Genomic DNA, 13,228 nt, shown 5'->3' with positions numbered 1-13,228 from the left:
TAACTTCCACAGCTTCCTGTGACATTGAACCAAAGGTGGCCAGCCATACTAATCCTGTGTTAGGCACATGGCAGGAAATAGGTTGTCCTAGATCAGGAAACATAATGGCTTTATGTGTTTTCCCCTACTAAGCTGGTGGGAGAGCAAAAGTGCTTCCACGAAAGTCTCGGGGATTATTTTTGTGGGATGAGTCATCCACCAAGTCTGGGAAACAATGAAAGAAAGTCAGCAGGATTCATTTTTGAAAACCTGAAGCGAGCAGAGTGGATTGAGAGAACATAAAGCAAGGTCTCACATGAGATACAGTAAGCAGGATGTTTAAATCCTGGCAGCAAAAGTACCTGATCTGAAAGTACCTGACACTTCCACTTCTGTATGTTTCTCTTCAAGAATTGCCAAGCGACCGTTTACATATGTAAGCATTGTACATATTAACTAGCTAACTGCAAATGTTTTGCGGTGATAGTTACACTCGTTTCCTGAGTTCCTTTCCTGAATTCCCAATTCTCATCCATGATGTATTCTCCGATTTCTCATCCAACAAAAAAGTGACATTAACGTTGTCCATTCTGTATTCTAATACTGATTCAATCAGAATTAAAGAATTGTAGAGCTGGAAGAGATCCCGAGAGCAATCTAGTTTAACCTCCTGCAAGGCAGGAATCTCATCTAAAGCATCCATGACAGACGGCCATCCAACCTCTGTTTAAAAACCTCCCAAAAACTTTACTGCAGTGTTTTTCAACCACTGTTCCACGGCACACTAGTGTGCCGTGAGATGTTGCCTGGTGTGCCGTGGGAAAAATTGAAAAATTCAAAAGATTTTTTTTTAAAAAAGTCAATTTTTCGCCCACTAGGCGGGCGCCGGACTGTGTCCACCCTATTTCCCATCTGTCCTGGGTGGGGATAAAATCGGATGGGATCGGATGAGAGTGGACAGGCGGTCCGCTCTCATCCGATTCCCCATAGAGAGCAGCGGGGCTCTGACATCTCCCTCTCCGCACACAGTGGTGGTGTGCCTCATGATTTTTTTCATGAAACAAGTGTGCCTTTGCCCAAAAAAGGTTGAAAAACACCGCTTTACTGATTGACCTGACTCTCAAGAATAACATTATAGGCAATAGTCAAGGCTCATCCATCTACTCATTTTGGGAAAATGAGATGAAATAGGTAGGACATCACAATCAACAGACCTCTGCTCATACAAGCTGCATCTTGTTTTCCCTTTATGACTTCCTAAGCACTTCACTACCCCATGATGGAAACCCCCGTATCATGGGGTGATAGATAGGCAGCGCAAATCACAAAAGTATTCTAGATGATTGTTTTACCCTCCATTGGGTCTCTTAATTCTGGTATGGGAAACTTGCAGCCCTTTGGATACTGCTGGACTACAGCTGTCCTCGTCCCTGATATTGGCTAAGCTGGCTGAGGCTGATGGGAGTTGGAGTCCATCTGCATCTGGAGAGCCATAGGTTTTCTAATCCCGGCTCACTTTATTCTGGTTGCTAAAGTAATCTCAATGTTCAAAGGCTGCTTTGACAATAAAATGAATCAAAGTGGTGTACACAATTTAAAACACCAATAAAAAGGAGAGAAAATAACAAATCCTAAGATAAAACAAGATTAAATGTTGTGGCAGAAAAAAATAAATAAAATGTTACCGCTCGATTTTTGGCAATGGCCTTGGTAAATAGAAAAGTACAAGTGGGACTGACAATGAAATGTTGCAGGCCAGAGTTCTTCTGTTCAGGATTCAAGCTACCCAGCAATATGTCCTTCCAGGATACTGTGTTCCACCCCACTGTGCTTTTGTTTTCTCCCTAGTGGTTGAAAAGTCCTCAGTGGGCTGTTTTGGGGAGTCCCCTCCTTAGGGTCTTTTCATATATCTATTTCTACAAACTTTGGGGTTCCCAGGAACGTGCATGTTGGATGTTGCCATTTTGGCTACAGAATGATTGGCACTTGGTTTGAGATAGACATTATGATTCTTAAATTCTAGGATTCTGTAATAAACTTTCCAGTGGAAGGCAACTTGTAAAGGGCTTCGCTATATAGCTCACGTATGACAGTAAACTATAGTTTAAATTTAACCATGGTTTAGCGAGAATGCACAGAGTGCTGGTGGATGGTGCCAAGCCGCTCCTCCCTGCTCCTCCCTTTCCTGTTGGATTCAGGAGCAAGTTCTATTGCTGTCGCAAGGGGAAATGGATGTTGCTACCATCCAGAACGTGGGAACTGGGCTTCCTGTAGCACAGTTCCAAGGGTGAAAAACAGAGAATGGAATTTCAAAGCGGTAATGCACCATGCTCTCCAGTGAGAGAAGGCTACAAAACATATCTGAAAAAAGTTTAGACTGCTTATAGAGTTACAGGCATGTCTGGAATTTCAGCATGCTGCACTTTGTGAGAAGCAACCTGGCTCTCTCTGGACTTTTATCTGCTCCACATCAAGGTTAGCGACAAAATCTCCGTGTGCTTTCCTAGGATCAGGTTCACATCCCCAGAAAGGAAGGAAGTCAGAGGTGTTTTGCATTTCCTAGTTGTGATGGTATACCTCCTCATTCATGCCAGAAAAAAGAAGCTGGTGAGGACTCTGCTTTGGCTAACAACGTGAAACTTTAGCTCCGTTTCCTGTGTTATGGGAGAAAGAATGCCAAACATAAAAATGAGAAAGCTTGGAAAAGGCAGGATCGTATTCCCTACAGATAGAGACACGAAGTTAAACAGGAAGCAGGAATGGGGTGGGGGAATCACTCTCAGAAACAATGCTTTCTTCATAGGATCTTGGTTTGTTCTTACTAACCATAGTTTAAACAAGTCAAAATTTCCTGAGTTTGGACACCGTTAAGATTTATGGTTTAAAATGGGAACTGCACTGAGTTTCCTATTTCATTATTCTCCCTTACGTGTGTAAATTAATCAGCAGCAAGTAAATTCGTTGCTTCTAACACCAGGAGTTTGAGAATTTGGCATGTAAACCTCCATTTTTCAAAAATTGAATTGCCCAAATTCTGTGCCCAAGAACGGCAATAAGAATAACTGTTCAGCAAAAGAATAATAGACAATGCAGACATAAAAGGAATAACAGTGTGATAGAAATCTTATAAATTAAAGATGTTTGCAGATAAAGCTTCTGCATTTGTAAATTATTGAAAATTGAATTATTATTTTTTAAAGAAAATAATAATAACAACTGTGCAACATCAGAAAGCTGATAGTGGTTGTTTCTTCATAATTTGGGATTAGAAATGGCAAACTATGCAATTAGTATTTGCATGAGATTGGAGAAAGACACTGGTGGGCAAAAGCTTGCAGGGAGACGGACAAAGTTTAGCAAAGTTTAACAAAAAACACACACCCATGAACAGGTAAGAGAATGCCACCATAGTTCATCAGGTTTCTATTCATGCATATTTCTGTGCATGCTATGACTGCATATCTGTGACAGCATGTGTACCTAGTATGTTTCTTAATTTGTAGTCTAACAATACATCATGCTTCTGTCTTTATAAGCTGAAATATATGAACTGGTTCACACATGCCTGTTCATTACTTGAAGATTTCCATGTGTGAATGGGTTGTCACAACAACAAAGAACCTTCATGCTCCCCAAATGCCATACTTTTCAGTGGATACAGTGCACTAAGTTCAGATTTCATTGCAGTCAGTTCCCATTGAAATCAATGGTACTATTTGCGCCTGGTAATTCCATACAGATAAACCATGTTATGTACCCTGCAACTGCGAGCCGGACCTCTTTTTATATTCAAGCAACCTGGTTGTGTGACAATGGATAGTTACAACAGATGCACAATGTATTCATTTGCTCTTCATATTTTCTGTTTCTGTAAGCTTAAGTGGGGAGGAAACAGGAACAGAAACTATGTAGCATGGTGTGTTGGCTGGTTTAAAAAAAAGCAAAAGTGAAGGGTACCAAGGAAGTAAATTTTCATGGAGTGTTAAAGCAGAACACATTATTACTTGGCAATTAATGTTATGCACGGCTGACTCACCAAGTGAATGAATCACCCCACAGAAGTTCGCAGAGCTCTACCCAGCATGGATATTGCCTTGACATTGAATTATAATGCTTAGCCATAAATATTGCATATCCAAAGAGGTAAGGACAGTCAGAGAGGGGCATTATCCATGGCAGGGTTATCTCTGGGAGTAGAGATGTTTCCAATTCCTACGTGGTGCCCATGAAGCAAAGAACGAAGGATGCAAGGCTAATCACGTCTCCACAGCTCAGTCTGCCGAAGCTCAGGCCAGAATAAATGAATTTGTCTCTGCCGTGTCATAACATTTTTGTCCAAGCTTACTTTTAAAACATTGTCTTTCAGCTCTCAAGAAAAGGCAAATTTAAGTATATGGCATCTGAATTTTGCAGAATATTTATTGTGCATGAATGGAGTCCCAGGGGATTTAGAGCACTGAATTAAACAGCAGTAGAAGATGTAGAGTTTGCATTATAAAGAACAGTGGGTTGTTGTTTTTTAAGGGGGGGGGGTAAGGAATTAAGTGAATGAGACTAGGAATTACAGAAGGAATACGGAGGCAGTGCAGTAGGGACAATATGTTCTACCTCTGTTCTATAGGCCTTTCCCCCAGATAATGTCAGATCCTCCAAGTGTCCCTATTTTCCAGGGATGTCCCTAATTTAGAGAAGCCATCCCACTTTCTGATTTGATCCTGGAATGTCCCACTTTTCCTTAGAGCATCCCTATTTTCATTTGAGAAATGTTGAAGGGTATGTAATTATCCAACTCCTGAGCCATCTGAAGGCAATCCTGTATAGGGAAGTTTTTAAAAATGTTTAATGTTTTATTATATTTTTATATATGTTGGAAGCCACCCAGAGTGGCTGGGGCAACCCAGTAAGATGTGTGGGGTATAAATAGTAAAATTTTCATTATGGAATGGGATGTTTCTATTTTCATCAGAGACATGTTGGAGGGTGTGTAATGTGTGTTCCCCAGCTGAAAGTTGCTGATGTCAGTGGCTGAAGCCAGAACCTAAGATTCAGTAAGCAGAAGGCATTGTCTGCCCTCTTGACCAACCAACTGAAGACAGAAATCCAAACTCCTGATCTTTTAGCCAGGTGTAATGCAGATGCCTTATTTTGTCTCCTGTCAGTCAGAGTAATTGGTATTGCAGAACTCAATTCCCTTCTCCGCTTGAAGAGAACTTTGAGGCCTGAGTTCTCATGGAGATGGTCGCTCACTAGACAAGCTTTCATCTCAGTCAGACCCTAAGATTCCCAATAGAATCTGTGGAGATCCAGACACTCAAAACTGAAAAAGTCTTAGGCAAGCTCTGCTCCCAGGTCTCCAAATTGCTTCCTCAAACTCCATTGTAAATAGGATTTTTTTTGGGGGGGGAGGGGCAGAAAAGAATGCCTCATCTTCTCTGTGCCTTCTACTTAGAAAGTGAACTGCTGTTGCTTAAAGGCAAGGTTGTAGATTCCAGGAGGTATCTCTGGAAGTTCTCCCTATAGACACAATAACCAGTGTGTATGTTTGTGTTGCAGACCCCCCAAGTGTCCCTATTTTCCAGGGGCAGTCCTGGATTTACAGATGCCGTCCCAGTTTCTGTTTTGATCCTGGAATGTCCCGCTGTTCCTTAAGACGTCCCTATTTTCATCGGAGAAATGGAGGGCATGGTGTAGGACATCGTCTGTGCTTATGCCCTATGTTAAAAAATGTGCTTTTAGTGAGGACTTCCAATTCTCTAAATTATCTGGAGCTAAATAATTGAGCAGGATGAGTAATGCAGCAGCCCGTAGTGAAAGAACCGTAAACACCGATGGCTGCAATACATTTACTTTTAGTGGTAGTGATTCTGACCTAAAGACTTCCATAGCCACATAAATATTTTAAACTCCCCAAGAAACTTGAATAATCTTTGTTTGCTCAGACATTAAATATGCAACAGCCCAGGCAAGCATGCTGCTTGGTCTATATAGAACCATAAACTTCCCTGCTGTTTTTTAGAAGGATCTAAAAATAAGCCACCAAGCTACGCAGCCATCAGAAGGCCTTCGGGCTTAACATTGATTAGGATGGCCATTATTGCCTGGCAACAGCAATATGCCAATATGCCAAATGAGAGAGGATGTGGCAAGGAAGGGCTTTGACAAACTAGGCCACTTATATTTGAAAAGTTGCACAGTTGTGTATGTGAGAAGTACCAGAGAGCCAAAAGAGGTGTAGGTGCAGTCCTGCGTGGTTTTGAAAATGGAAGAGCCGTAGGTCAGGGGCAGAGAATCTGCTTTGCATGCAGAAAGTTCCAACTTCAATTCCCAGCATCTCCAGGGAGGATTTGGAGATAATTGCTGCCAGTCAAGTGTAGACAATACAGTCATACCTTCGATCCCAGACGCCTTGGTACTCAGACGTTCTGGCTCCCGAATGCTGCGAACCTGGAAGTGAATGTTCCGGTTTGCGAACGTTCTTTGGAATCTGAATGTCCAACAGGGCTTCCAATTGGCTGCAGGAGCTTCCTGCAGCCAATCAGAAGCCGCGCTTTGGTTCCCGAACATTTTGGATGTCGAACAGACTTCTGGAATGGATTCTGTTTGACTTCCAAGGTACAACTGTACTGAGCTAGCTGGACTAGTAGTCTGACTTGGTACAAGGCAGTTTTTTAAAACTTAGGTAAAGAAGTTGGCCTGTCCTTACTTTTGCACCACAACTTTACGTGCGTCAATAGGCAGGGGGGATGGTTTCCTATGTTTTCCACCAGTGAACCAAAGAAAAGTAGGTGATCACTTATATCATGAAAAAAGAGGAAATGTATCACTAAAAAAAAAAAAGTCACAGATTTGCATAACACTTGTGCATGCTAATTTGTGTATAGAACTGAATTTAGATAAAAAAAATCACAATAGTTTAAATAGAAATGTAGTACATCATAGTGGGGGAGACAGTGACCTGAAGACCTGTGCAGCTGCATCCGTCTGCTGTCCAGGTGCTAACTGTTAATGGGTGGCTTCAAGGCCCCTGAACTCCCTTCTCTATCTGCAAAGTAGGAAACATGGCCAAGCACCCTAAAGGAGAGTTCTGCTCCTGGAAGGAGTTTGTGAATGAACTACCTGCAAACACAGCCAGAACACTGGATGCTGTCCTGTGAGACTGAAAAGAAGATGGAGGGGAAACAGAACAGAGGACTACTTGGACTACTGCAATGTGCTCTATGTGGGGCTACATGGGGCTACCTTTGAAGGTGACTCAGAAACTGCAATTAATCCAGAATGCGGCAGCTAGACTGGTGACTGGGAGTGGCCGCCAAGACCATATAACACCGGTCCTGAAAGATCTTCATTGGCTCCCAGTACATTTCTGAGCACAATTCAAAGTGTTGATGCTGTCCTTTAAACACCTAAATGGCCTCAGCCCAGTATACCTGAAGGAGTGTCCCCACCCCCATTATTCAGCCCGGACACTGAGGTCCAGCACTGAGGGCCTTCTGGCGCTTCCCTCGCTGCGAGAAGTGAGGTTACAGGGAACCAGGCAGAGGGCCTTCTCGGTAGTGGTGCCTGCCCTGTGGAACGCCCTCCCACCAGATGTCAAGGCAATAAACAACTATTTTACTTTTAAAAGACAACTGAAGGCGGCCCTGTTTAGGGAAGTTTTTAATGTCTGACGCTGTATTGTTTTTAATATTCAGTTGGAAGCCACCCGGAGTGGCTGGGGAAACCCAGCCAGATGGGTGGAGTATAAAGAATAAACCATTATTATTATAACCCGCTCCAAAATGCAAAGTTTTGCTGTAGCCAAAATGGTCACTTTCCAGTTTGAGTTTAAACTTTTATTTTCAACCGTTAAGAGGAATTTAAATCTATAGTTTATCTTTTTAATTTCCATTAAGTGCACCGGAGAACTCTCTTTTTTTAAATAAATATTTATTAAGATTTTACAAATTATAACAAACATAACAATACACACACACACAAACACAAATAACATAAAAAAGAACAAGTATAATTTCCAATACCTTATTTTCTTAAAACTTATTTCACCGACCTCCTCATACCTCCCCTTTCTGCGTTCCCATTTCAAAAATTTAATTCAGCAAATCCTCACCCTTGATTTTATCTAATTATCATCCTTACTTTCCTTTCACTTAATCTTTACAGCTGTACTCCATTCAGTTTTAAAAGCCACATTATTCTAAGATTCATAAATTTTACAATATTTCTTAAGGTAGTTCTTAAATTTATTCCAATCTTCTTCCGCCGTCTCTTTTCCCCGGTCTCGGATTCTGCCAGTCATTTCTGCTAGTCCCATATAGTCTATCACCTTCATCTGCCCAGGAGAACTCTCCCTCACTCTATAAGTAAGACTCTCCTTTGGATTCATCTTAGCTGAATAGAATAGAAAGTTTTGCATTAATGCATGGAAGGAGAACCTGCAGCACTCCAGGTGTTGCTGGACTGCAACTCCCATCATCCCTGACCACTGGCCAGGCTGGCTGGAGCTGGTGGATGTTGGGGTCCAACAACATCTGCAGGGGCACACATTCTTCATCACTGTATTAATGGCAGCACATCACCTGGTTTATTTTTCTAGTTTTCTGTCTGCATATCTGTTTTAGAACCAGTATTTTACGTAATCCCCCAAAGAGTTAATTCTCCTCCTCCTCCTCCTCCTTCGCTAACCATGGCTTATGCAGTAGAGCTAATTGCAGTTATGGTGTAGGCCTAGGACTGGAGCAGAGGAAGTGAAAGAGAGAAAATAAACAGGCAGTTTTCCTATGTAGCAATTTATGACCTGAGTTGAAGAAACAGAGCACGCTTCTCCCTTGTTTGATTTGGCTACAAGTCAGCAAAAGAGATGTAACTTGGTGATTTAAAGAGTCTGGCAACAAAGCAACAGCATGGGAGGGATGTTGCAAGAGAGGAAGTCTTACTGAAACAAGACAAAAAGATTTCTTACAAAAATAAAATGAGACTAACCATTGCTCAGATTGTTCCCGAGATAACAAAATGGCCAAAGTGGTCAAAAGTGATGGGGAACAATGCTGTATGACCTGAACTTTTTGTAGATAGAGCAGGATATGAAGGTGATACATAGTTTTTTTAAAAAAATTATTACATTTATATCCCACCTTTCCTGCAAGGAGCTTAAGGTTCTCCCTCTCCCTGTTGTATTCTCACAATAATTTGGCAGGGTAGGTTAGGCTGAGAGGCAGTGACTGGCCTGAGGTCACCCAATGGGCATCATGGCTGAGTGGGGATTTGTTTTTTTTTTTATAATATTTTTTATTAGTTTTACAAAAGTTTTTATAACAAACAAACACAAAAAAAAACAAACAAACAAACAAAGAAGTGTAGTTTCATAATGTCATTTCGTAAACTTCTTTCCTCGGACTTCCCCATACCTCCCCTTTCTGCATCCTCATGTCCAAATTTTACAGCAACTTATACATATTTTTCCAACTCTAATTTATTATAGTCCTTTCTTATTCTGATCTTATATTACTGCAACCCTTTGTCTCTATCGAAACTCGACATTCTAAACTTCCTCAAGTTTATAATGGTCCTTAAGATAAATCTTGAATTTCTTCCAATCTTCTTCCGCAGTCTCCTTCCCCTGGTCTCGAATTCTGCTCGTCATTTCCGCCAAAGTCATGTAGTCAATCACTTTCATCTGCCATTCTTCCACGGTGGGTAGATCTTGTGTCTTTCAATACTTTGCTATCAATATTCTTGCTGCTGTTGTTGCATACATAAAGAAAGTTCTATCTTTTTTTAGCACCAATTGGCCGACAATGCCCAAGAGAAAGGCCTCTGGTTTCTTAAGAAAGGTATATTTAAATACCTTTTTCATTTCATTGTATATCATCTCCCAGAAGACCTTAATCTTCGGGCACGTCCACCAAAGATGATAAAAAGTACCTTCAGTTTCTTTACATTTCCAACATTTATTGTCGGGCAAATGATAAATTTTTGCCAGCTTGACTGGGGTCATGTACCACCTGTAAACCATTTTCATTACATTTTCCTTTAAGGCACTACATGCCGTAAATTTAATTCCGGTGTTCCACAACCTTCCCCAGTCAGCTGACATTATATTATGACCGATGTCCTGTGCCCATTTAATCATGGCTGATTTAACTACTTCATCTTGTGTATTCCATTTTAACAGCAAGTTATACATTCTTGACAAATTCTTAGTATTGGGTTCTAACAATTCTGTCTCAAGTTTTGATTTTTCCACCTGGAAGCCAATTTTCCTGTCTTGTTTAAAGACCTCCGTTATTTGGTAATAGTGGAGCCAATCTTGTACTTTGGGTTTTAGGTTTTCATGGCTCTTTAGTTTCAGTCTCTCTCCATCTTGTTCTAGAATCTCACAATACTTTGGCCATCCGACCTCCATATTGAGTTTCTTGTGGGCCTTCGCCTCTAAAGGTGACAACCATCTAGGGGTTTTATTTTCCAGCAAATCTTTATATCTCATCCAAACATTGAACAGCGCTTTCCTTACAATGTGATTTTTAAAGGCACTATGCACTTTAATTTTATCATACCATAAATATGCATGCCAACCAAATGCATTATTAAAACCTTCTAAGTCCAAGATATCTGTATTCTCGAGGAGCATCCACTCTTTCAACCAGCAAAATGCTGCTGCTTCATAGTACAATTTTAAGTCCGGCAGGGCAAATCCCCCTCTTTCTTTTGCATCTGTTAATATTTTATATTTTATCCTGGGCTTTTTGCCCTGCCAGACAAATTTCGCGATATCTTTCTGCCACCTCTTGAAACAGTCCATCTTGTCAAGTATTTGCAAAGTTTGAAACAAAAATAACATTCTAGGCAATACATTCATCTTAATTACTGCAATTCGGCCTAACATTGATAATCTCAAGTTTGACCATATTTCTAAATCTTTTTTGATTTCTGTCCAACATTTTTCATAGTTGTCCTTATACAAATTCAAATTTTTAGATGTTAGGTTAACCCCTAGGTATTTCACCTTCTTAGTCACCGTCAAACCCGTCTCTTCTTGAAATTTGTTCTTTTCTATATCTGTCAAATTTTTCCCTAGGACTTTAGTTTTTTGTTTATTCAACTTAAATCCGGCTACCTGGCCAAATTGTTGGATTATCTCCAACACCTTTTTCGTACTAGTGTATGGCTCTTGTAAAGTCAGGACTAAATCATCTGCGAAAGCCCTTAACTTGTAATGTTTTGCTCCGACCTGTACCCCTTTAACCTGCTGGTCATTTCTAATCATATTCAGCAAAACCTCCAGGACAGAAATAAAAAGCAATGGGGAAATTGGGCATCCCTGTCGTGTTCCTTTTTCTATCTTAAGTTCCTCCGTTATCACATTATTTACAATCAACTTAGCTTTTTGTTCAGAATATATTGCACCCACACCATTCTCAAAACCTTGTCCTACCCCCATCCCATGAAGGTTCTTTTTCATAAAACTCCAAGAAATGTTGTCAAAGGCTTTCTCCGCGTCCACAAATATCAAAACTGCTTTGGTGTTTATATTCACCTCTAACTTTTCCAAAATGTCTATTATAATCCTAACATTGTCTGACAGGTGTCTCTTTGGGAGAAAGCCTGCTTGGTCTCTGTGGATCTTTTCCATCAATACTCTTTTAAATCTTTTTGCTAAAATGTCTGCAAAAATTTTGTAATCCACATTGAGTAACGAGATTGGGCGGTAGTTCTTCAATTGAGTCTTTTCAGTCTCTGTCTTTGGTATGAGTGAAATGTATGCTTCCTTCCACGATTCGGGTGCCTTTTTTCCCTCTAAGATCTCATTACAGACATCCTTTAACGGTTGAATCAGCCATTCCTTTAGCGATTTGTAATATCTGGAAGTCAAGCCATCTGGTCCTGGAGATTTGCCCAATTGCATGTCCTGAATGGCGCCCTCTATCTCTTGTTCTGATATTCTCTGGTTTAAATCCACCTTACTTTGAGGGGAGATTTTTTGTAATCCATATTTGTTAAGGAATTTATCTATATCTTCTTCATTTTGTGCTCCTTGAGAATAGAGTTTTTTAAAATAACTCACGAAACAGTTTCTTATTTCATTTGGTTTAGATATAGTCCTTCCATCCACTTCTAAACTTGTAACTGTGTTTAATTTCTGTCTTTTCTTAAGTTGCCATGCCAAAAGCTTGCCACATTTGTCTGCCGACTCAAATGACTTTTGTCTCATTTGCTTTATTTTCCACTCTATCTCTTGGTTCATCAATTCCATATATTGTGTTTGATATAATTTAATCTCCCTCAAAATCTCCTGGGACTTTGGTTTTGACCTTAATTTTCTCTCTCCTTCTTTTATCTTTTCCAAAATTTTTTCTCTTTTCTCCTTCTGCCTTCTCTTCTTTATTGAGTTTTGTTGAATCAAAAACCCTCGCATCACAGCTTTACTTGCGTCCCAGACCACTCTTTTTTCCACATTGCCCCTTAGATTGATTTCGAAATAGTCCTTTAAAGTTTTTTGGGCCTTCAAGTGGAATTCTCTATCTCGAAACAGGGTGTCATTCATTCTCCACCTAAACTGACCAGTTGTTGTAAGTTTCATTTCCATCTTCACGGCGTTATGGTCGGAGCAGGTTTTTGGGCAGATCTCTACCGTCTTAATCCTCGGAGCCATTCCACTAGTGATCCAAATTTGATCAATTCTGGTCCAGGTCATCTGTGCTTGGGAGAAAAAGGTTCCCTCTCTTTCAAGAGGGTTCCTTGTTCTCCAAATGTCTATTAGGTCCATGTTCTCGGTCATTTCAAAAAAAGTCTTAGGGAGTCTCCCTTCTTTAGTGAGTGTCAGTCTTTGTGTCTTGTCCATATTTGTAGAAACTACACCATTCATATCTCCCATAATTATCATATTGTAATCCAAATAGTCCATCAGAGTTTCATGAAGTTTTTTAAAAAATTCCGCTTTACCTTCATTTGGTGCATAAATCCCAATTATCAGAAATTTTTCTCCTTGTACTTGTATCTCCACCGCTAAATATCTTCCTTCTTCATCTTTAAAAATCATTTTTGGAGCCCATTTCTCTTTTACATAGATCACAACTCCTCTTTTTTTCACTTTATCCGACGAGATAAATTCTTGTCCCAATTTTTTATTCATAAGTAGTCTCCTGTGGGCTCTAGTTATGTGAGTTTCCTGTAAGCAAGTCACGTCCAGTTGTTCTCTGTACAAAATATGGAATACTTGTCGTCTCTTCAAAGGCATGTTCATCCCATTACA

Source organism: Podarcis vaucheri (assembly GCF_965113315.1).
Source record: "Podarcis vaucheri genome assembly, chromosome: 10".
Lineage (NCBI taxonomy): Eukaryota > Metazoa > Chordata > Lepidosauria > Squamata > Lacertidae > Podarcis > Podarcis vaucheri.
Note: the sequence above shows the minus strand (reverse complement) of the source record.